At 36.6% G+C, this 22,666-nt stretch overlaps 1 protein-coding gene and 1 long non-coding RNA gene across 2 annotated transcripts in view; one reads left to right on the top strand and one right to left on the bottom strand.

Annotated features, from left to right (window-relative positions):
- Positions 1-22,666, bottom strand: part of LOC100377394 (vesicular glutamate transporter 3-like) — a 79,956-nt gene that overhangs the window by 20,563 nt on the left and 36,727 nt on the right. The gene's annotated exons all lie outside the window — the stretch shown is intronic.
- On the top strand, positions 21,370-22,332 carry LOC146750465 (uncharacterized). Its single transcript, XR_014931217.1, has 2 exons — positions 21,370-21,670; positions 22,165-22,332. It is a non-coding gene; the product is annotated as an uncharacterized LOC146750465 (long non-coding RNA).

The raw sequence follows: 22,666 nt of genomic DNA, 5'->3' as shown, positions 1-22,666 counted from the left end.
TGCGAAGTTAAAAGTGTCATAGTCGTCACAGCGTTTCGTGTTTCGGACAAAAGTGACGTAAACATCGATTGTGAAATACAATTAAAGGGCGGCGGTCGTCGCATCGCGTCCTGTTCGACGTGGGACTCATAGCGACATACACAACGCGTGTAAAATACATTGTTTGTTTACATGAAATTCGAACACGTGCTGAGCTACGACCACCGCCCTTTAAAGTCGAGCGAGACGTGCGTAGCACATACGCGGCATGTTCAGTGCGGCTGTCGGAAAATCAAAACTCATTATATCTCATATTTAGATGATTCGGTAGTCAAAGATACAGTTGATTAATAATAATAAACAGAGAAATATGTCGGCATAGAAAATGATGACGTAGCAATGTCCGGATAGACTTTTCCACAATGATGTACTTAACGGTAAATTAAAGGGAAATCAAAAATGTTATTTTACCTATACGAGTCTGATAATTGCATTCAGTTATTTGCCTCTTGGCAAGTACTTTTAAGTGAAAAAGTAACACCGGAAACTGAAATGAGACAATAAGCACTGGAAACGGAATGACCATCAAATTGACGGCCCATGAGAAAGGAAATCGTGTAGGCAACCCAGTCACTGAAGTTATTGTTATGAAAAATTAACGAGAAGCGGAGGGTATGGTTTGATAGCAGAACAAGTTCATTAAAAGTTAATCAGTCGACTCTCTCGCGATAAGACATATACCTGTCGGTGGTAACCATGGCTACGTCCCTGGGGATTCAGGGATGAGTACGAAGTTTATGGTTAGAAAATAGCTCTGCCTGATACAAGTAACGCAGCTATGGCGTAAAATATGACGACATTTTGAGAAACACTAAACACTCATCGTCTTACTTTATGAACGTAAATTGACCCATATGCCCAGCAGGTTAGCCTGTGGAATAAGGAAAACTAACATTTATTGGCAAAATGACTCATATTGGAGTATCACTTCCTGTAGTACACTTTCTTTCATTAAAGTCGACTAATAGCCTCATAAACTTACTGCCATCTATTGTTTGATATTGCCACTGAACATACTGTATATAATAATACAGCGGTCCTCAAAATAGCCGTGACGTCTGACCTGTTAATGTTGAACAATCTCGCTAAACGTCGGCACCCATACTTATTGTTGACTCAAACCCGCAACACAACTCGCAATACTTTATCCCCTAGGGTGGAAAGAATTCCCTCACTTCGTTAAAGTCGAAGGTCATCCGCCCATCGGATATTATCCCGTCAGTGAGAAAATCATTGAACATGATTATTTCGAAGTAGAAAGTTCTTGCGCTGATGTTATGCAGGCGCCAACCATTCAACTTTTTAATAAAACCGATCGGAAACGACAGTCTAGCGTTGCTTTTCACGCGGTTGTCGATTATTGTCAGCAGCTGCGCTGTCGAAATCCGTTTGATGTTGTGCATTTATCTCATGGTGATCTGTTTGTCATCGAAGGGAGCGATGACAGAGTGGAAGTAATCTCACATGATTAATATTCATTTTTTAAAACTATTATTATGCTAATGCTAACATAAAGTGTAATAGAACTAATTTATATGCAGTAAAAATATAAACGGCTGGTTTGGCATGTATACCCAATTCATAATTTTAAAGGAATTGATTTCATTTTTAATAATATATTGATATGGTTTTTCATGCGTATTGTGTGCAATTTATACATAGTAGTAATAACGGGGAAATGTACATCATTATGCAGATTGGTTTGTCTTGCTTATCAACGATGTGATTTGAACGCGAACCACTTTCTAGTATCGTTGGTTGGAAACAAACTTCTCGGTAACAACCAAGAGAAGTCTCGCGTTTATTCCAATTTATTCGACGAATCAAGCAGAGTCTTTGCAATAATCACGTGATACGCCTAGGACGCCTGGAATTCATGTAAATACAAAGAATCAGTGATAGGGATAGGTTGTAGAAAAGTACAACTATTTTTTTTCCACAGACCATAGTTTATGAATCTTTCTTTCTTGTGGTGTCACGTGAAAGAGATCATTGCAATCTTCCCGTCAAGTACTAAACCATGTTCATCGCTAACCAAACTTGCCACACTGATAAATGCGGTGTAATTACACACGTCAACAGTTACATTGTGGTCACGATTTCTATGGGGTCAATGTACTCTCTACTTAAGCAGTTGGTAACTCGAGTAACTGAATCGAGTTATAGTTCTTTTTTTAATTTACTCTGTATTGTCAGTTTTTATACTACTATTCAGTTTGATATATGATATAAAAGCATGGAGATTAAATACTAAATGACAGTCTGCTTATTTGCGATCAAAGATGTTACACAATTGAAACAAGATACAAAATGGGTTTACATGTTTGGCAATGCGATGCTTATTTTTTTTTAACTATTTCATTACATAACACCAAGTGACGCAACAGCAACACATTTCTCATCAGAACGACTATTACTCACCAACAATTTCGCACACTTATCTTTTCGTAACGCAGAGTTTATTACAAAAGTACTGGCATTTCTCTAAACAGATTGTTAACACTAACAATTTAGTAAAAGGTGAAAATTGTAACTGATCGAAGCAAAGTGTTCTCTGTACGCAGTAATGCTAGATTATCAAACAACCCCAGATTGTTTTCTAATACCAGTGCTTATCCATAGACCATCTTTTATTCTCCGATTTATTCACTGGTTTATCGCTTGTTATCTTTTGTTATTAGTGGATGAAATCCCATTCTATTTTCTCCTGGGACCCCAATCAACGGCTGATTTGCCACATCCAGTTACAATCAACATTATCAATTCTCATCCTACCTGTCAGCAAGCTATAGATCCCCTAATAGAGAATGTCGTCATGGCTTTAACGTAAACCTATATGTCTCTAGAGAAATTCACTTCTCATTTTCTAATGTGTCTTTGTAGCACCGAGGCGAATGTCAATATACGGATTAAGTGTAACTGCTTACTTTAATAAAAACAAAATATCATATCACATCATATCTTATCATATCATATCGTATATCATATCATATCATATCATATCATATCATATCATATCATATCATATCATATCATATCATATCATATCATATCATACCATTACTGGACTTAACTCCTGCCATGTCACGTAATGTCATTCAATGTCACGTAATGTCATTCAATGTCACGCGTCACGTAACATATCATAACATAATAAATAACATATCCCATAATTTTTTACATGAACGTAGAGTAAATTTTGAACATTATTGGGCAACCTTGACATAAACTTGATCATATACGCCAATTTCTTGACCTCGTTCAATGTCAATTATCACGATTGATCTACTATCATGTCAGTACTTGTTACGTCACTGAAATTGCTGGTCTAAGAATAAGTAGCAACTCAGAATAAAAGTCTGATAAGCTACTCCATTCTCTCGAATGTCATCAGTTACATTCAGTAACCATGGTTACATTCACTATCGTCACGTCACGTGCGCCGCAAACGGGAGGAGTACAACGGAAAAACACACACTCTTACGGCTGTTTTTTTAGGCCGAGTCGCCTCTATGTTGACTTTTAGTTTTTATGCCTGGATGCACATCCACTGCTCTCACCGCTGTGTCGGGCCCATTGAGACGAGCTATTAATGCATATATTAAGATCCACTCTGGAGTATTGGTTATTTATGGAGTAATTCATTACATACTACTCACGAACACCTGGACCATAAACTATGCCATACTTTCAGCTCTGTTTGCCTTCAGTGAAAAAAAACACAGACTAAGTATAGCCGCCAAGCAAGGGAGCATGTTAAAGGGCCATACGCCGCGTTTTTCACCATTTCATAATTCTTGTATTACTGGGCTAAAATTCGTTTCCTAGTTGTTTGCGTCATGATATTCATGTGTGTACATTTGGAACGCAACTCATACAATTGTAGTATAGTAATACCAGTATATCTTTATTGTGGCTGAGTTGCTACAGCAAGGTGATGATATAAAAAAATATATCAACGAGTACAATAGGACAGAATGTCGAATGTACCCGATATAAATGTGTTTCCTTAAATATAATGAATGATCGGGTGAGGTCATCCCATTTCCCAAGACACCCGTATTGTAGATTGGAACAAAATCCCATCAAAGCAAAACATGATACCCGTTCAATTGATCTGCGATCATGCGACTTTGAAAATGGAGAAATTCAATATTACACCGAAGAAAGATAACCTTCGCCCGCTTTGCTGAAACAGTTATTGTTATACAATCTACCTATCTAATACCCTAACCCAGCAGCGAGGCATTGAGCTACGGTCACGAACAGACACGATTCGGAAATATGGCATGGTATAAATCTCCCTTATTTACCGAACTTGAACGACGCACAAATCAGTCGATAATTTAACATCATGACCCTGCATCCTTTTAATCAAACTCGTCAATAAAGTCGCCATGTCAGTCGTGGCCTCATATTACAACTGACATTATCTCTGTCATGTCAGCTCAAATCCTCTGGAATAGTAATAGTTTGCCCCTGAGAAATCATCCGTACAATGACATGGTGGAAGAGAATAATGCTTCCATACATTCCATTCATTGATGACTTCCCCTCAATGCAACCAACAAACGCTGTCAAGGAAAATATATCACTCTATATCACTCGATATCGTTTCTTTGTTGAGCTGACTATCACGAGTGGCGTCATAGACTGTATTACCCACAAACCGGAGGTGAATGGATAAAACAGGCCAAGACGCCACGAATATTAATTAACCAGCTCTGCAAATAAGTCGTATAGGGCGATAACCCTTTTTTTTACGTGAGCATGTGCTTTCGAATAATATGAAATCATACGCCATTGCGGTCGCCGACTGTTTTTTTATGATCGGTGATTTCAAACTAAATGTTCATTCACTCGGTCTGAAAAATGGTACCACCACGCACATTAAATGTTTAACGTAAATATCGTGACACAACATTTATCGCGACAGACATCACAACTGTGTATGACATGTGCCATATCTATATGATCTCACGTATATTTTTATGACGTCAGCGAAGTGATTTGTTTTCATTGTAGCCAACATTGAAATATCCTAAGAAGGTATAAACAGTGTAAAAAGGAATGTCGTCTTTTGACAGGAACTTCAAGTGGTACTGTTTATATTCATTATTTGATGGGGTTATCAATATTGCACGTTTGTTTGATAATCCGCAATAAAGTCACGGTAATAGATTAATATGTAAGTGCCAAAATGATTGATGATAATGCTTCTAACGCCAACTAATACTACCAAAATGTACATGTTCTTAGATATTATAAATGTCACTTGATATTCAGAAAAAGCAATTCTGTATGTATCATACGTGAATGGACTACGCAATAAAGGCAGTGCACGCAGTGTCGTTTATTACTTAATATTATCGCAAGGTAAGAATTTCAACAATGTCAAATGTTTCATAATCGTTTCATTAATTCTGCGACTGAAATAAATTCTCTATAATTATAACGATCTTTTTTATTGAAATATTAAAAATACTTTTGAAATATCGGTTTCTATGCAGTGTTCAATAGAGAGCCCGTTCTGATCTCTGGGTGTCTAAAAATATTTATTTTGTTGTCAAAAAAATATGATTTGAAGAATAAGACCGAATACAAGGCAAGTGAATCATGTTAAACCAAAGCAGACAAAAGTACTGCGAGCGTGGTTGAAACCGAATCTCGCGCAATAGACCAAATCTAGCTTCACGTCAAGGCACGTCAAAGACCGTGCAAACCGTGCCGACAACCTACATCATACTGATTTTAATAAAAGCTGCAGCAACTTTCTACAGAAAAGAACCTTTTTTTCAGTAATAATGTTATCCCGGCGTATGTTTGACATCGAAAGTTTAACGATATGCATGATATTGCTATTACTAACTTCTATCACAGTCCCTCAACACCAGTGCTTCTACACTATAACTGATGGGCTCGGTATAAGTCAAGTAATAATTTTATCCGTAGTAATACACAACAAATCCTTTTCCAATGCATAGTTCATAAACTGTTTTTGAGATTATAAAGTCTTGCGAAAATTTGACTGGCACCATAATCGTGTGATTGTGTCCCGATTGTCCCAGTACATGTTCTGTTAACAGTAAGGATACACAGTCACCACGTGGAAGACGCAGCTATGCGGTTATGGCTGAGTTATTTCACATTGCCAAAGGGGATTCATTTATGAAACATTGTAATACTGCGGGGGAACGATAAATGTAAACTAAGTAGTACACAATGGCAATTGCAGGTCACTTACAAATGGGGTGAAAGAAGTCCCCAAAACATCGACGCAGTTGGGTTTTAATTACCGCCTCGTTGGTGACAGCAACGCGCATACTCCACTCACCGACTCGGATGCGCATGTATCTGAGCGGACCACATCACAGTACTGTCAAGCATGCTTACAAGCAAAAGGCTTTTCGTCAATCAATGTTTAATTTTGTAAATCTCTGTTCTATAATACCTGTCCGCGGGACAGCACCCTTGACTGGCATTGTGCTTTCATTTGCTAATGTCATTCTGAAACCTTGTTAATCTTAGTTATTTCTCGTGTTCATGAATGGAGAGTACATGTTCGTATTTATTTATTGAGCTGATGGTACACGGATTGCGTTCCACCTACATGTATGCTTGGCATACGTGCATCCAATAAGATAACGTTTGAGACGCTAGGGAATAGGGCCCAACCAACGACGATTGGTGGTATTATACCCCGCGTTTTGTACGCAATTCGCTTGTGCGTATATCTCGTCTGTGTATACATACACACAACTTGATACAATCGGATAATTGAAAGGAATAAGGAATTATTAATACTTGACTTTTAGTTTGAATTTGAATAATCATTACACTGCAGATGGTTCTTGTGTCGCCGTTATTGTCGCTGCTCGTCTCATCCATTAATTTTAAAAAAAGAACGGATAAATTGCCAAAAAACTGAAGCCGGAAGCCGACCTGGGGGATTTAGATTGTCTTCCTAGACTTTCCTCCTCCGTTAGTCTAATGAGCGAACGTCTGATTTGTGCTGATAAGTGGCCGTATAGTACAGTGAACGCGGTAATAGGAATAAAGGAATTAGACAAAATATCACGTGATCCAAACAATCTGAATTAGTGTTCCGTAATGCAATGTAATGTATACAGATTGCTACCACGAAAACATATTGTCAGCGTATAAACGAATCTTTCCACACCGTTCATTTCAAGATACACATACTGACAAGCACGTACTACTTGAGCGAATGAATCACGCACTACATAGCACGGTGAATATTTGAGTTGATTAAAAACAAACTTATGAAGTTTCGTCGCTGTCTCCTTCTGTCAGCGCACTGCCTCTTTCCTATGTCCAATCACTTGAGAACGATAAATACATCGAAGATCAGGCAATCGAGCAGCAAGAAAGCGTATTGAAAACCGCCAATGTATTCCCTAGGCAAACGATGATTGACGGGCGAAAATCTTTTAAAACACTTTGTAAAGACGCACGAAGCGAAATGGCAAGACCCTGGCGGTCACTGTGCCACTTCGCCTGTACCCACGTTCACTGAGAATCAAGAAGTTGCGAATCCACACAATGTTAATCCTTCGTGTGTACAATGTGACAGTAATGGGACCGAGGGTACTGCATCTTATGGGATATAGGTGTCAATCATGCTACAATATGAGGTGTCTATTTAGAATTCTCACTGATCTTTCAATTAATATTTGTGTAGGTCATACTTCTAGTTCTGTATTATAAAATCCGAGAATGAGTGACAGCAGCCCATTCGACAGGACGTGTGACCGTAGGGAGTGAGCGCAATAGAATAGAGCAGCGAATACATTAATAAATAGTTGCGGGATTAATTTTGTTGGGCTTTGAAACACTGTCTATATGAACAGTTTTTTTTTTTCATACGACAAAAACGAAAGCAAAGCTTAAAGTTTGAAAAATAAATGAGAAAACACTGAGCGATTCCGAGTCTTAGCAGGAAAATTTATTGAAGCCCTCCCCGCCCTCTCTCGACCATAGCAAAAACTTACGATTAAGAGTTGAGATGTTAATCTATTATATGACGTCACTGCCCGAAAGTGACGAATTGACTTGACACGAAGGTCACTTTACCACTACAAGAAAAAAGTAAACTGGTAACCTCGTTCGCAAGCTTTTATCAGAACATATTAATGTTGCAATTTTAATGGACGACAGTGACTCCAGTCTGTCAAAACACATCACACAACACATTGGTTTATGAAAGTCAAGTGTGTTCCTGAAACAGAGCATATTCCATGAATGTCATGGTTTGACATAGATCTTCGCAAGTTACATGGTTCACTTCTCATTCACGATAATATGGAGCGATTAAAAAAAGTATATAATGAATGTTAATATAATTTGTTCTGCAGTGACACGCGACCTGTCAATAGTGTTTCGAAGCTGGCACCCAACAATATATGCCGATTGAGGTCCTGCTACTGAACGAACTGAAACAAAAGAAGATTTATTTTCAAGGAAATGATTTAACTACACGCGGCATACTTCTGTAAATGTACGAGGAAATATAACTGCACGGATTACTAGAAAATATTGTATGTTTCAGAGAATCTGTATTTAGAGAAACACATTAAGCAATTATAACAAAATTATGATTGACTGCATGTCAATGACGCCGAGATCGATTACTCAGAAGAGATAAAAGCAATATCACTTTCATTTTTAAGACACAGAACGCGATATTAGAACTGCTTTCATTTCGTTAGTCATATAAAACATGCCTAGTTCGTCATAAATATACATTAATTGTATTTGTTATGAGCTAAATATTATCAATAACGTTAATGCAGGAAACGTGATGTTAAAATCAGTGCAACAATTTAACGTACATCATTCAGAATACACCATCGACTAGTTATATCGTACATCACGCAGTGACACATATGTTCAAATATTTTGCGAAATACAACATGTACAATAACATAAATTACTCAGTGATATAAATCGTCACTCAAACATTATGTAGTATGCTCTCTATGACTGCCAAATAATTATATCATAAATTCCTCAGTTGTATAAATCGTAACTCATATACTGTGCGAAAAACTCAATAAATATGGCTACTAGATATATCATAAATTACTGATATAAATTAGTGATATAAATCGTAACTCGTACACTATGAGAAATACTCAATAAACATGGCTACTAGTTAGTAATAAATTACTCAGTAATATCAATCGTAACTCATACATTGTGCGAATTCCTCACTAAATATGCCTACTAGTTATATCTTTTCACATGCAATATAGGTGATCACGGTGAGGAAACAACTTCAGTGTATGGCATCTGTGCGTTTTACACGTACTCGTACTTGTATACTTAAGCTAAACCCAGAAACACAAGTAATGTAACGTGGATAAAAAAAAAGTTAAACATGAATGGTGCATGTTTCGCGGCAGGGTTATATTAGTCTAAAAATCACCAATGACAACAATTACATAGGAGTTTAATGCATATTTCGTGCATATTTCAAGTATGATTCATTGCCGTGACAGCTTCGAAGAAGGTACGCAAACGTTGCTAAGGTAACTGGGGACTAAAGCGGCTGGCACAATGTCTGCGGTTTTCACGCGAAAGATAATGGTTACACAATGTCTGCTGTGTCTTAATATGGTCGTTCAATTTCATACCATATTTGGATTGCGTTGAATAGAATCAAGTCGCGTAAGAATATAATAAAATGTAGAATGTAAATATCAAATATGAATAAAACTCAGTAAAATATTCATTCGTATTTGAGATACATTTTCTGCTAAAAAAACAATAAAATATTGTATGTAGTATTTGTATTTTACGTGTTTAACCACGCCCCTACTTTGAAATACGTAGCAACGCTGGACGCTATCTGTTTATAAGGATTGTGTGGTTATCTCGATGAGAGAGATGTCTATTTCATTATAGTATAATTAAGCAGAGTGCCACACTCTAGCATGATGAACTCTTTGTAATGGTCATGTATCTAGTCTAAGCCTATCGGAAATTGTAACCATCATTGAAAATATAAGCCATGCGTATGATTTGAATACAGACCTTTTTTGCATAGATGTACTGTTCTCCATGACTCCACACTCATCGGGGACTACCATCGAATAAACCGGTCTCTGTGCTCACGAATTGTCTCCGAGTACTGGTATACGGTTCGGTGTGAATATCAATAATTTATATTACACCCACATGCAAATTATGATCAAAGATAATCGTCGATAGTTGAAGTCCAAATGAAATTTTACCGACGAGGCCACGAGCCGACAATATAGAAATATTACAAATTAAAAAAAAATACAAAACCCCATTTTTAATAATCAGCAATTACATTTTACAATGTACAAGGTCTTCACTGTTTGGAAATATGATGAAAAAAATGTAATTATAGTACAATGACATTGTTCTTGATTCCCGTCATTGACAGCTTGATTAGAAAAAAAAATATGAAAAGACTGTGAGTTAAGAACCGTTCCTACTGTTCCGATATTGAAACCCGCAGTGATTCACACTCGATTGTAAGCCCTCAGGTCGTATTTTCCGACTCAATACAACAAATTAGTGTCGTGCAGCAAATCATATCCTAAGCCATTCTATAAACTTAAACTATGTTATTAGATATATTAGGCTGCGTGGAGTCGGCGGTAATTTGGAATAAGTTACCCGGTTACTGAGGTGTTTTATTGTATTGAACAGCATGATTTCGTATTACTCGGCCAAATTACTGCTTATTAAATGTGACTTGCTGCTGACATTTTGTCAACACGCCGATTACGAGCCAGTGATTACTGCTCCACGCTGACGCGCACGTTGTCATAGTCTGACAACTGGTTTGTATAATAGTATTGTGTTATTGCATGTGCGGCTACTTCTAGCGTCTACCGTTCCATTTCCTATAACAATGTCTTATTTTCTATACTAATATAAATATATTCTTTGACGTGAAGTAGGGGTTCGTCAGGTTTTTTTTTCCATCCGGTTAGGCAGAACATTTGTGATTACGTTGTTATATAAATGATAATTCAGCTTAATATGCGATGGCTCCACCCCGCAAATTAACAATTTAACGAATATTATGAATCAAGTATTTGCCTAACTTGAAACATGCTACAGAACAGTATTCTAGTTTACACTCTCATGCATTAAAATAAAAAGACTGAATAACCCCCCCTAAAAAAAAAAACTATTCCTTGTTCAAAAGTTGTGATGACAATAACCAGAAACCATATTTTCGTGTAGGTTTCCTAATTTCCTTAGCGTACCCACATTTACCGAATCATCCTGCTCACCAGAAGAAAATAAACAGCCGGACGGATAGCAACATAACAACTTTTCGAAATTGGGTGAGTAGTCACCACTCATAAACGTGCATATCCAATAAAAAATAGATTAAGACATAATTTTCTGAAACCTTCTGTTGAAATAAGCCACGAATTACAAAAAAAAAAAAAATCAGAATAGGATTAACAACTTACATTGCTTGAAATTATTATTATTTAATTTTGTTGTTAATTCTCTGTTTCGCAATGAGGGATATACGTAAGCAACTATATTGAATGCTGGAACATACACTAAGCAATTATAGTTTATGGATAAATTCCACAATTTCGTGAAGGGGCTCTATTACGTCATTGAATTATTACCATATATTACTGTAATATAAGCGTAGTAGTTCAGCAAGATATTCAGAGAGAGGATATATTACCGCTTATCGAAGATCCGGAAATACATCGCCCACTCAACCACCGAATACTGAATTGGCACCTCCCTAACCAATGGAACGTGTTTAACCTTCATCCAATCATTACTCCGTTGCACAGAAACGTCACATCTGTATGAAACATACCCATGTTGCATATATTGGCAATATAGTGGTCAGTCGTACGTGATTATTTTTAAAATTTCAGTTTCAGAGACCGGAAACGGCATAATCCTTGTCATTTCTTGAACTGAAATTCAAACCGCTGTTGATTGACAAGTAATCACAAACTGTATAATCGAGCGGACCTCCACATAGTCGCCAATTATTCCGGCGTTTACGCGTTTTTATTCAGTACATAACGTTCATCAGTTTATGTAAATTTTAATTCAGATGAATAACAATAACAGTCGTAGAAATTGTGACATTACAAAAAAATGAATTACAAAGTTAATATGTCTACTTGAGATGTTGTGCTAACATGATTGGGAGTTGATGGGTCAACAGCTGAGATACCAATGTACGCAGGGAATGTATACTAACAACTTTTTTAATAGAATAATTTCAATATATTTAACATTTGAATTTACAACAGCAATGGCTATATTTGGTTCATTAATTTTACATAATTGCTAAGCGACGACACCTTCAACTTTGTTCAATTGTATACATAATCGCGTACGTTGGTTACGAAACTTATGTCATTAAGGTGATGGTCACAGTACACTGTGTACTTGGTGATTGAAAAAAATGCGTGAAGAATTTTTTTTTAAATTAGACTTGTATCACGGATGACCTAGAACCGTGGCGCAATATATATTCCAGTTTCAACACAAACATCTGTAGCAAATATTTGGCAACAGATGAATCACTAGTACATATTTTGAACGATAGTTGCATCCTCCGAAATAATGGACACAATTCGCCGCTGTATTTCCCAGAATACTTCGAACTATCGGTGAAATTATTCCCACCGCTATACATTCATTATCTTCGATGTTCGACGTCAAATATATACTCCCATCATTTTTTTTCCATAAATGACGTTACTTCCGGTTTCACCGGATGCTTGCCTGATCAATAATATTTTTCTGTGGGCTAATAAATAAATCCTTTGTTTCTGCCTTTTCATAAATCACTTGATAGATGGGTTTTGTCCCGCCGAGAACGTTTTTTCACAATAAACATCTATATTTTAATAAAGCTACTAAAACAGAGTGACGAAGATAAAACATACTTTTATTACACCAAAGCGCACTGTCAACAAATGTTTTATGCAAACATTAGCATTTTGAAAAGATATTTAAAAAGTTTCGTTTATTGCTCAAAAAATTATTGAGCAGGGAATGATAAATTAACCATAAACGCAAAACCGATTGCAGAGTGATAAAAGAAAAAGCAATGCATTAAAACTACTGTGAGAGGTCCCGGGCACGGTCTTCTGTTCGGCGGTTCAATTAACATACAAGACGTATATTTTGTTTTATTGACGACAACAGTAATTTTGTTTCTTATCGGCTGCCATCAACAATGTAGCTGGAATGAGTTATTATTTCGTGGATAGTCAATCATTACTTTAAGATTCATTGAAGGTTTGATTTGCCCGTTTGTGTGACCATATTAACGTTTCTATATTGCTGTCGCTATTCATCATACATTGGTCCTCGGGTCTATTCTCGTATACTATATTAATATTTAATACCGGCATTTATAGAATGTCGAATTGATATTCAGTGTAAGTAAGAGCTCTAAAACATGGAAATCGAAGTCATCGTACTGCTTATCAAGTGGACGCTGAGTTGTTCGGCTCCTACACATTTACTGGTTGCAGTACTTTTCAAAATGAAAACTGAACGACGTGTTCGTGTCAGCACGTTCACATGAGAGTACCGCAATCCAGCGTGCCGGACGCGTTGCGAAAGTATGTTAGGCAGACAGGAGTTGTCGATGAGTCATGCTCAATAATACCACTGACAACTGCTGGTAAATCGCTTTCAAATAAACTTGACTATATTGGTAATATTTGAGAAGGTTTATTTTATCGAGAATCCCTCCAATTGTCTTGAAATGACATAAACCCATGTCAGATAGAAAATATAATTCTTAATAATATAACGCATGTTATGCAGGGCGCTTACGGAATTTATTCTTTTATCAAGTTAGTAGAACTGTTTTGATTGTGATTGTGAACAAATGGAACAAACACAAGCAGCGAGTTGCAATCAATTTACTAGTATATGTTGGGTTCATTGGATTGAACCAAGCCTTGAACACCCCTCGCCGACAGGGAACCAAGAAGTGCTAAATTTACATGTATATATATTCCGAAATGAATGCATATTGAACCAGTAGTTGAAAAGTTGTAAAACGTATTGTTGTTGTATAATCTAGTATTATTCAATTGAAGAGTATTCAACACATTAAAGCATTCTTTTATAAAAGTACGATGACCCTTCATTACAAAGTCTCTGTGGGCGTGGACCAAGATTAAAAATCACCCGTATGCAATATTTTCAATAATATGATTAATTTAAAAACTGCGGACAGTATGCTGTACATACTTGATGTTGTGTTAGTCATCATAATTCAACTCACTGTCGTGAACATCGCTTCAACTTCAATCATATTATCCAATGCCGTCGGATTGCTTGTCCGTAACACATTAAACGAAGCAGACTCTTGTTTCTACGCGGAGGGATTTTATACTATCAAGTACTCTATACAATCAGTTCAAATGCAAATGAGTACGTAAATAATCTAATTTCCAGTTCGGTTCATTGTATTTAGGAATCAAACACTGGATCTTGTAGACATGTCTAACATAGATGAAGATTTGAGTCTTCCTCTGCGTTCTCGATTGATGTTTTCTTTTTCACACTTGCTTTTTTCATATACCTTAATATCTTTCTAAGGTCTATTTTCACATACATGTGCCATCTCAGGTGTTATGTTTAGGTCCACCACTATGTTACCATCGCAACAGATGAAGTACAACTTATTGTTAATAAGGCCGGGAACCGACCTGGAATATGTATGATTATTACTGCATTAAAGGGAATACAGTGTGATTTAAATCATGTACACGGACTTACAATCTGGTGGTTATCCGTTATTAAAGTTGGAGACAAAAACATGACATAAATGAAGTGAATTGTACATTATATAATCCAAGTCACCTGTGATAGCACACGGCAATTAATATAATTATCATATTATACGAATACGTCAACATTTAATCCGCTTGTGTGGTTCTCTTTCAATTCAAGAGTCGAGGAGTTTTTAATATAAAATAAAAAAAAAACATGTCACATTGATATTAAAACACAAAAAAGACAACATCACAGAGATTGGAGAATAAAAACAAATGCCACGGCGATTTAAGAATAAAAAAACAATGACAGACGTCACCTAATTTGTGTAATACCGCATAACAATACTGAAGACAAGGTTTCAAGATGCTTTTACACCTGAAGCTATCTCTCTGAGTAGTACATAAAATAAACAACAATCAAGTCGGCTATCTGTAAAAGATAACCCATACATAGCTGATAACGGATTAGTTTTGTTCCCCACTGATGCTTCAAGGCATCGTACATTCGAACAAAATCCGATTCACACTCGCCAGAAACATCATGATGTACTGTTACAAAAAACTAAATGTTATTACGCAAAGAACAAGATTTACTGTCTTTAATAGTTTAAACAATTCTACAATCATCTGATTTGACAAGAAAATAGACACACATGTTTGATGAAATAACACAAGTTTTGGAAAAAAAAGCTTTCTACCACGACATATAACAAGAAATACATGAAATCAAAACACATACAATCAAAGGTCGACATAATACCACCAACATTCACCACTTACATCCGTAACCATGGCGATGTAGTAGATTTCAAAAGAATTGCCGGTACGAGCATATATTTTGATTCAATATTAAACTTGGGATATATCTATATATATTAATGTTATTATCATTCGGAATTGTAATCTAGTTCAGTGGCTTTCCTAATCTTTGTGATGAGCAATGCAAAATTTGTAATCAGTCCCGATTTAATGCAATGCTGAACACACATACACACACTACTCGCTGTTTAGAACCATTGTGTTGGCAAATCAGGTAGGGTTCTTGTGCTGGTTTATATGCGTGTATTTCAACAAAGCGGCCCAATATCAACGCCCGAGCTCCAACTTAAGTCATAAAATATAACATTTTGATGACCTTGTTGTTTTAATGAATAGATCAAAATATTTCGCATGGAATTTGGTTAACCCTGACCCTATATGAAATAATAAATGATCTTTGATCTCTTTTCTCTTTGTGCCATAAATACACACTCTATATGTATTCATTGATTTATGATACTGTACGTTTTATGTCCAAACATCCCACCACTGTCCCCTCCCTGACAAGCTCAGTCTCGCGAGATTGTGACGTATATAACCTAATCCAAGAAGCAACGAATGAATCAGAAACCAACGTCAAGTTCGGTAATGTAGAATAAGGATGGAACTAGAAAGAGCGATTTCACTTTTCATATATACCCTTAAAAATGCAACGTGTGTGTCACGGTGGCGACGCGAAAGGGGGCGGGCAACTGATAGAGTGAGGCAATCCAATATCAAAGTGTCACATAAGCCGCAAAGAGAGAAAATACACATCGATTATGGATTGCGAAAAGTAGATAACAAGTACATCCATGGATTAAAACGGCTAATAAATAAAATCACAGTTATATCCATTAACCTTAACGCATGTGAACAGATTTTAATAAGCATTTTACGCGTATTGGCGAGGAGTAGTAGAAAAAAGCAATAGCCATTTCCTCTGATGGCCACGGTTATTAAGCTGTCTTCCTACCTTAGTTCAATTCAGTGGATAAATAAGAAATAAACTAGAGGGAATGGGGGAGCGGTATTACAGTTACTCACTACTGTTAATAATATAACTAGATCGAATATACTGTTATACCAACGATTATACACGAAAGCATCAGGTTTCAGTGGTCGGCACATTTTAACATTTGAGGTGAACTAATTGTTATCATCCCGTTAATTTAACGCGACTGCCGCATAAATTAACCGGGATTCTTTCAATCAGAAATCGAATATGGACCAGTGTTTCAAATGCAAAAAAACACAATCATAATGCAAGCAAACACATGAATGGATTGTTTGCCCAACATATCGCTAGTATCAGTCATATCTGGGTTTTCAATTAACAATTATAACGTTACACCAGATTATAGAGTCGGCTAATTTTTGCTATTTGAACATCTTCATTTCAATGCTAATCTGATAGGCTTCCAACATGAAGAGCAATTTTCAGTACAGTAACAGTTACATATAATATTGTTGAACCACTTTTGTGGCTGAAACTCACAACAGTTTGAATGAAATTGATATAATGTAATTTACCTTACACCCTTGTTTCCAAGAACTGTCATTTGTAACATTGTATTGACGATGACCGCTGATAAACTGCAAACTGATGCGCCGAAAGCCCGTGGCTCTAATGTCTACTAATATTCGCGGGATGACTCAAAACTTCTCGTCGGCTGTGTGGGCATCAGTCCAGTCCACCAATCGCGCCGATACGCCCACGTATCAAGTCGAGAAGAGGATGAGTGTGCGAGTGAGTGAGTGAATTACTAGTCTACACGGTAAGCGTCGTCATTGTCCAAGTTGTGAGCTGTAAACTATCTTTCGTTCCGTGGACACTCTGCGCGTGCGCATGGGGGAGCAACTGAGGCGAGGCGTGAACTAAATAAAGCGAAGTTAACACAACCAATACCAATAATAGACAGTGTTACGACGAGATGACAATTCAGGCCAAATAACCAAGAAATCAATTGTAGGAAATGCAAAATGAAACCAAAACGATTCTCCGCTACACCAATGTCGTGTTATTAGTGTGGTATTAATTACAACAATATTATGCTAATGAGATTCAGACTAGGGGCTGTGTCACCGGCACGAGGTTTACATTACAATTGACAAACGATGACAATATACCTAACTGAGTGTACTGACATTATATATGCCATATCGTGTAGTCAGATATAACATAGAAAAGAGCGCGGAATAGTTTGCATTTGGATTATTCTAATAAGTAATAGACCCGTGCGATATTTGTTTTAATCCATTAAACACCAATTATGGAATGAAATTCATGTTCGTTATTAATATTAGGTATTATCTACAGCCTAATTATTGAGTTTAATAAAGAACGTGTCCGAATCAACAGTTTAATTAGAACACATGGATGCCTATATAATTGAAACTGACAACGGACTGCCATGGTCGTTATAGCTTCGCGCCCAGTGCTTTGTTGACATAACACACTGTATTCGTATTAAAACAATTTGAGCTATTAATATGTTTGATTTTGAGAATAATAACTGATTGACGCATATTGATGTCACGGGTGTTTGTTTAGTCAAGTAATTTCGAAGCCGCATACCAATCGTGGAACCATGTCCACACATACACACCAAGTGACACATTGGTCCTTTCGTATTACATAGTCAGTGCTCTATGATAGAAAACAAAACACTATGTGGAAAAATGGCATCACCTATCTACGCACTGCAACCGAATTACGTTTTAACGTCGCCTAGAAGCGAGTTTGATGCAGCACTCGGGAACTCGGACAACAACTATTACATTCTAGAGTGGACTATTTATTGTAATTTCATTCTATTTTCTCGTTGCGTATTATCAAGTTGTTAAAATTTCCAGTCATTGTCGTTATTTTTTTATGACGGCATGTAAAACTAGCATTGTACAAGTCCCATTTTCAAAATCGTAAAACAAAAATGACAATAAATACCCCCATTTGCGTTCATTCAATGTCTCGTCTCGTTAACTGATTTCTTATAAAATAAAAGTGATATCAGTTTGTTGTTGTCAGTTTCAGTTTGCATATAGTATATTATTTCAACATATGCGATGAACATACAATACGATATGTACGATACGACATGGCGGATTACTCCACATTAACGAATCACTGCGCATAATCCTCCGGAACTCGAACAAATGCAAAGGTAACACTATCTCCACTTGCCACACTCACGGTAATGTTATTAGAGGCCAATTTTTGAAATATAAATTAAGATAACAAGATAAAATCGCTGGAATCAGTTAAGTTTAATCGACGTGCACCTACTATTATATATTAGCCAATCCCCGAACAAGCGTAACCATTGCAATAATTGTTGTTCAATACAAAAGACCATCATAGCTGTTTATGACGACTTCCAGTAGGTAGCATTCACTACTTTATTGCATTCCACGCTAACCAGTAAACGAGATGCGGTAATAGCGTGACAAATTACCAGATTACGTAATGAGATGTATCCAGTAAGAGGGAATGGCAGGTGGACAGTAATGAGCGCTTCAGAAATGCACATATTGTTGGCTTTCAGATGAAAAGGAAATAAGCGGTCATCCGGGGAATCTGAAATGAGACAAAGCCTTTCCGGGATACATACACAGAAGATGAATAACTGTTTCAGAGATAAGTATCCCAAAGTGTAGAAAACAATTATTGCAGTAGATGAAATAAATCGACCCAGGACGAATCAGCACCGGCGAGTCACCGCGAAACTGCGCATGCGTTACCAAGATTATATTCTAGAATTATTAATATTTTTTAATTATCATTAATTATGTAGTATACGGTGTAAAGTTAACATAGCATTGTAATATAAAGTAAGAATCGCAACCTAATAAATGCCAGCAACTCTGCGATTTATTTGTACTGTTTACCGTTCACATCAAATAACTTATGCACATACTCCCACACCGTACAACTGTGTCTGTGATCAGAATAACACAACTCACAGTCAAGTAAAATGACAACATGACATAAATACTAACATAAATAATACAAACACGATCTTTTGATAATCAAACATTATACACTCTGAAAAAATCGATAGATGTAGATGCGATACAAAAGTTTCACATTTGAATTCCAAAAGCGCATAATATAATGTTAGGGAATAACTTAGTATATTCGCATATTGTGTTAAGCCTTGTTTTCTGATGTATATTGCATTCTCATGAGGGGCAGTTTGTTGTTGGTTCAGTCGTGAAAAAGCAATGTTTTATGTTGGTAATGAAATAGTGTTTAAGGCGACTAAATATTATTACCGGTATAGACTTTTTTAATGGAATATAATTGTACAAGCATTGTGTTTTCGTTTATGATGACTTAATGCAAGGCACATATGTAACTGACAGCTGTACCGCTCCCTTAACAAAACAAATCTTCATGAACAACCATCATATATTATATACGATAATGTTTCACGCGAATGACATTGACGAACAATGACTCTCTGGGCAATTTCTAATGGCACGCACAACAAATCTGTCAACGCCATCCGAAGGACTCAAGGCTGCTTCTGAGTGTACGAGTGACGTGGTGCCATTGTGTAATACTAATTATGTAGCACGCACAAAATACAGCAATGGTAAAAAATATTTATCCATAACGGTCATCGCTTTTTACATGCGTGTACCCGCCCACTGAATTGCACTCTTGCGAGAATTGGTGTGACTTGATTGACTGTGTTCATTCGGTAATGTGACACATCTGGATAACACATTGACATGCATCAACTGTTGAATTGTGACATTTCCTAATTAACAACCAAATACTTGTTGTATGCTGACACCCCTTGTGACTCTAATTCCTGTATCGTTAAAATAATATCATAATTAAGTTTACATCAGGAACAAAAAATAGCATGGTCATTGGCCCCTCCAGCAACTCTCTTGACAAGATGTGTTCGTGTTGCCTCTCACTGGAATGCGTGATTTTTATGCGATGCTATCTCGGCTGTCCGTTCTAATTAGGCGCGAAATGTTAAGTGGACTAGCGAATTTAATTGAATACCAATTCTAGCGTAAAAGATACGAGAAACTCTGATACAGCTAGGCGATTAGGCCTAAACAATATCGTTAAAGATAACCAGTTCATTGACATTTCATAAGATACATTTATCTCGTTGCACCCAACGTACTGCACTTAGTGAGTGTCCGTAGGGTGGGGGTGGTGCAAGTGGGTCATGTGACACAAAACATAGTAACATTGTATTTTATGAGTCTATCTATATCCGGAGATTGCTAATCTGATTAAGATATTAAATATATTCGCATCTGGACAGCTACTCTGATTACGACCTTATGTTGCTTAAATGACAACTCCACAAAAGGCGTCACAGTGTTTAGTCTAATCCGCAGTTGATGCTTTACGATTATTGTGTAGCAGGATGTGATATTTCATAGTTAGATCCTGTCGCGGGAGCCATAACATGAAATATACACAAATATTACAATGAAATATATGAATTATGAGTATTTAGATGTAAATCAAAAACATAACACTGCACACACATATTGTTGGATATTCACAACACTAGCCCCCCCTCAAAAAACCGGAAAAACACTGAACACATTACGAAAAACGACACATGAGATCATCGGATACACTTTGTTACATAATACCTGAATTAAAAAGCAAACAAACATACGAATATGTTTCTGCAGACCCCAATCTGATTAAAATCTGATGTAGTGTACGGGCTTTAATTATTTTGGCTATAAACTTATTTTAATTTTATTTTTTATTACTTTTGTTATTAATGCCTTTTTATTTTATTATCATTTTACTTTGATTTTGATTTCGTGTTTTTTTTAATTCCGCCCTACATACATCTGAACCGATGCCTATGTAACGAGATTTCAACGAGACCCACTATCGGCGATTTTAGTCAACGAATCACAGACCTCCTTCTATAGCGCACATGATGACGTCACCGGGCAGAGTCAGGTAGCAAACAGACTCAAATAAAATGGCGGATTATACCGACGTTATAATTAGCTACCGAGAATAACACGGCTTTTCGGTAAGTTTATCATTGTCAAATTCAACGAAAGTCATTTTTATGTTAATATTGTGGCTCGAATGGTTCGAGTTTAGATCGTTATTTTGCGTAGTTATTCTGGGAGTGACGATTTTGTTTCCACCGGTTCGACAGAACACCGGTGTCTTTTTCCAGTCGCTTGCCCTGAAGACGGGTGATGTTTTGTTGACGATCGGGCCAAAATCGTCTACGGCATTGAAGCCGTAGCTGTAAATATTCATCAAATTGTATCAACATTTTGTACATTATACAATAACTCTTTATTAAAGTAATTGAGCTGATTTGGACTGGAATAAAATATTTGTTATTTGGAACACATCGCAATTGATCAAGAAATATTTTTTGCTCCAATTTTCTGCGTCGATTCCGTGGGCCGGTGACCGTTATACAATTTAAAATCAGTTTGCATTGTTTACTATAGCTGTTAACAGTGTTCTAATCATTACGATTTACTCATTTGTTTGCTTCCATTCTAGATAATTATGCTCAGTGTTTGATGTAAAATTGAAGGGATGACTGAATGAACGAACCTTGGCTGGCGAAGATGTATCTGGAAGTGTACACATTTGTTGGAAGTGAAAAAAATATTCAATGTAATGACAAAAATTGTAAAATTTCTTCTGTAAATAAAAATGTACTAGCAATTTTCTATTAATGGTTTATTCAAGTGGGCAAAATATAATGTACAGAAAGCTTGCCCGTATACACTGAAAAGTAAGCAACTGACAGCCTGTATAAAAGGGGGGCTGTGATTGGCTGTTACTTACGCGAGATTTGAACGGGACTTACATAGGCGTCGGATCAGATGTAGGTAGGGCGGAATTAAAAAAAATCACAAAATCAAAATCAAAGTAAAATAATAAAATAAAAAGGCATTAATAAAAAATATAATAAAAAATAAGTTTATGGCCAAAATAATTAAAGCCCGTACACTACATCAGATTTTAATCAGATTGTGCAGACCCCCAAGTGGCGGAT

This window comes from Saccoglossus kowalevskii, chromosome 1 (genome assembly GCF_978046115.1).
Source record: "Saccoglossus kowalevskii chromosome 1, keSacKowa6.1, whole genome shotgun sequence".
Taxonomy (NCBI): Eukaryota; Metazoa; Hemichordata; class Enteropneusta; family Harrimaniidae; genus Saccoglossus; species Saccoglossus kowalevskii.
Note: the sequence above shows the minus strand (reverse complement) of the source record. Positions and strands in the feature narration are given on the sequence as shown.